The sequence below is a fragment of the Austrofundulus limnaeus genome, unplaced genomic scaffold (genome assembly GCF_001266775.1).
Source record: "Austrofundulus limnaeus strain Quisiro unplaced genomic scaffold, Austrofundulus_limnaeus-1.0 Scaffold10, whole genome shotgun sequence".
Taxonomy (NCBI): Eukaryota; Metazoa; Chordata; class Actinopteri; order Cyprinodontiformes; family Rivulidae; genus Austrofundulus; species Austrofundulus limnaeus.
In genome coordinates this window covers 3,832,208-3,836,361 of record NW_013952412.1, presented here as the reverse complement: position 1 = coordinate 3,836,361, position 4,154 = coordinate 3,832,208, and positions in this window count along the sequence as shown.

Genomic DNA, 4,154 nt, shown 5'->3' with positions numbered 1-4,154 from the left:
GTACACACATATGCAATTAACAGATAAACAAATTGGGTTGATCAACAGAGGTCCAAAGCATGCAAACTCCCATGGGGCCTATTCTGATGGACTTTTTTTTATTGTTGACAGCTGCAGAATGATTAATTCCTAATGCTTTTTGGTTTTAATTTTGATTTTGTTAACTTAATAATAATTTAAAAGGTCAAACTGTCAAAAYGTGTTTTTGGAGTTTCAGGGAGTTGCCCTGCGTTATATTAGGTTTTTGGAACTTGTTATGACTGTTTTTCTCTAATTGCCAATTATAGATCACTGGGTACACAAATGAGCTTTTTTTCTGGGCCTCTACTGGCCAAAATGTCTTGTATGCAGTTTAATTAACAGAAAAGCTTCATATGGGCAGATAAAATTATTCCAACCACTGTGGTGACTGTGAGTGTGTACTTGGGAAAGGGAGAAGGGAGACAGAGTAGGGTGAGAACAAGGGGAGGGGTCAGAAATGGTTCAGGGTGTGGTCAGGTAGGTGTATATAGGATGTTTACAGTAGGGTTAATCTAATCAAAATAAAWGAGATTATTTAGAAAAGTTACTTCTAATTTACTGTACTGATAGCAGGTTGGTCTCTGTGGTCACTTCTTCTAACCCATCATCAATCACACAGCAAAGCCTCAGTTGAACTGCTCAAGTGGTGAAATTAATACAAAATACAAACACTTTTTTACACGTTTGCTGGATTTATCCAACTTATTAAATAACACATTTAAAACTCTTGAACAAATTCATGTTTCCCACCATCATGCCAGAGTTTTAGACTCATATCATCCTGAAGAGCAAAAAACGAAAAATTTATCTGGTGGTTCACGAGATGTTTTGCTAACAGACAGACTGTGTTGGCTTTAATTTTTAAAGGGATCCCCGATTAGTTGTAACATTAGACTTTATTTAAAACATGTATTTTAACTGTAAAATAAAGACTGTAAAAATACTACTGTAGGCTGTTTAGTTTTTATCATTTTTAAAAATATATTTTAATACGGACGGAGCCATTTTATTTACACGCAAAGCATTCTGGGTAAATGATGACGTGGATAGGTCATTGGTGTGAGTGAGCTATATCTAACCTGAAGGTTAATCTTGGACAATATCTGACGATTGGCTAATTTAAATGAAACCAGAGAGCAATGACAGAGAGGAGAAGGTAGAAACAACTCAGCCTGTAACTGAAAATATGGATAGAGGACAACAGAGCTGCTTCATGGAAGAAGAACCTCAGCTTAGCCTGTTAGCCTTYGCGCTAGCACCGACGCTATGGCCCTTTCCCAATCAGTGGCTACACACTCGCCCTACTCCCTACTCACTCAGTTTGCGCGTTCCCGTGGAGGGTTGGCCATATTAAGTCCCATCTGAAACCAATTAGGTACGAGGACGAGTGGCTTATTAAGCCCTCCACACTGTGTCTGCATCCGGTGCAGACTTGAGCAGCAGGTGCAGCACCAAATAATGGTCGGCTTGGAGCATGGGACATATAAATAAGAATTCCGCATATGTTTTTTACACATATTTACTAAGTAAACACATCACCAACAAATATGATTTCACATAAATCATGTTTAATTCAATTAAAACTGTATTAAAGACACAGAACCATGGTCCACATTTAAAAAAGAAGAAAGGAAACATTTAAAAAATAAAGAAAAAATAAATTATTTTAAAAAATGTTAAAAGTGTAATTATTTTGACAAGTTATCACACTGTGTTTGTTACAAATACAGTCATATCTGAAAACTCTCTAACATGTGGGCCTAATTAAATATTTTCTTTGGTCCTATTAAAAAAGTGTTTGTTCTCCAGCATTCAGTCGCTGCCAGAGGTTGGACTGTTACCACGGTGATGACAGCTTCCTGTTCCGGTGGTGTGAGGAGAGCCTGTCTCAAAAGCAGAGGGTGTATACAGCGCCATCAAGGGGACTCAGTTCAGCTGCAAGGGTGCTTCACAGCAAGTGTAGTGTGTAGGGAGTAGGGCGAGTGTGTAGCCACTGATTGGGAAAGGGCCTATATTGCCTTATATGTATTAGCTCAGTGCTAGCGTGACAAAAAAGCTAAACTGAGGTCCTCCATCCATATTTTCAGTTACAGGCTGAGTCATTTTTGCATTCCCCTCTCTGTTAACGCTCTCTGGTTTCATTTAAAAGAGCCAATCGTCAGACATTGTCCACTATTAACCTTCAGGGTGGATATAGCTTGCTAGCAGCCTTGCACCGATGACCTATCCACGTCATCATTTACCCAGAATGCTTTGCGTGTAAATAAAATGGCCCCATCCGTGTAGTATATTTTTAAACTTTTAGTTAAAAAATTTACTAAACTGAACATCCTAAAGTATTTTTACAGTCATTACTTTACAGTTAAAATATATGTTTATCAAATAAAGTCTAATGTTACAACTAATCGGGGAACCCTTTAATGGCAACGGTTTAGGTGAAGATGTTGCGTAAAGTGTAGCCAAGGAGTATGACTCATGAGTCTCGGTTCCTATCACACTAAATTTTAGCTTCAAATCTGTAAAAGTAATTGAGACGTGACCATATTGTATTGCCGAATGTCAGTTAGCTGTGGTCATCATTCCAAAAGTTAATCATCTGACATTCAATAATTACTTTGTTAGAGTTTCATCAAAGTCAGTACAGTAATACAGTAAGAAATTTCGTTAAAGATGCAGACACTTGTGCACACACTCAGACACAGACTAAAACATTTTGGTTCACCTTTGCCTTAAGCACCTTTTTTTTCTGACCGTATCAATACATAAACCGGTTCTTCTTGCACCAATTCTACAGCAATCAATCAGAGCAAATTTGTGCTGATAGTTTTAAGCTGTTTGAGTTCTAAACCATCCATATGTCATGGGATTCTGACATTCTCGCTGGAAATGGCAATGAAAAGCAGAGAGGTCTTTTGTTTCATCACACAGTGTTTACATTAAGAACACTCACGGGCTAGGAGAGGTACTGGAAGTTTAAAAGACACAGTCAAACAAAAAAAATCTAATTAGCCTCAAATGTCTTTAGGGAGTGTTTACATTATTCATGTTAAAAAGTGACTTAGTGACACTTTAACATGTTTATTTTAGTGCTGATAAATGTGGCGGTGAAGGCAAAGAATGGGCAAAAAATGCTGACTTTCATTGTGCAGAAAATGTTTATTTCTTTAATGAGTCATTCTATGTTATGTTTTTCATTCTACAAAATGCTAAGTAGTTATAAGTAATGTTTTGGACATAATTTGCAAATCCAGCCAGTTATTGTTATGATTTTAAGGGTTTCAATTTGACTTAGTGAGATTGAGAAAGTGAACTTAAATCATCATTTCCCTCAAATCAGATGGTAAGGTCACAAAGTGCTGATTGTGGTAATTTGATGTTTTCCCATTACTGCACAAACCTCAGTCAAACTGTTAACCTTTGCTGTTCTGGCTTCAGAATGAGGCTTGTTGGTGTGGCAACAGACAGCAGAGATATCTGAAATATTTTCTGATGACTAGCTTACGCCCCGGCCACAGCTGTCAGGGTGTGACAGGGAAGAAGAGGCTGTGGTTTACTGTAAAACACTGATAAAGGCCGGCCTTGATCCTGACACAAAGGCACCTGCTGGGATGAGACAGAGGTTATTCAGCAACGTCCAACACAACACACAGAATGTGTTTCAGTCATCAGTGACACACACTAAAATCCAGAAGTTCTTCAGAATTTATGTGTTTTCAAGATGACCTTCAGTCAATGCACACAGTTTTCATTTTCCAGCTTGTGCTTTATTTTGAAGGCAAAATGTGTTTGATGTTGGACACTAACAAATAACTCAAACATTCCCACACAGCGATCCAACTCAGAATATGATCATCTGAGTCATAACTTCTTTAGACTGTGTTATAAGTCTAGGAGGTAGAAGGAGACATGGGCTTAATCATAAAAATAAATAAATAGAAGGTCTTTACTTAAAATGCATTTGTATTTCATGTATTAATGATTAGAGCATGGGTGCCCAAGCTTTTTACCTAAAAGGGACAAAATTAAAATCTATCTGAGGGCTGCAGGCCAAATGCAATAATATAATACAATAATCACTTTAATTGATAATATTGAAATGGGCCTCATCATGCCACTTTATGTTTAACAAGTTG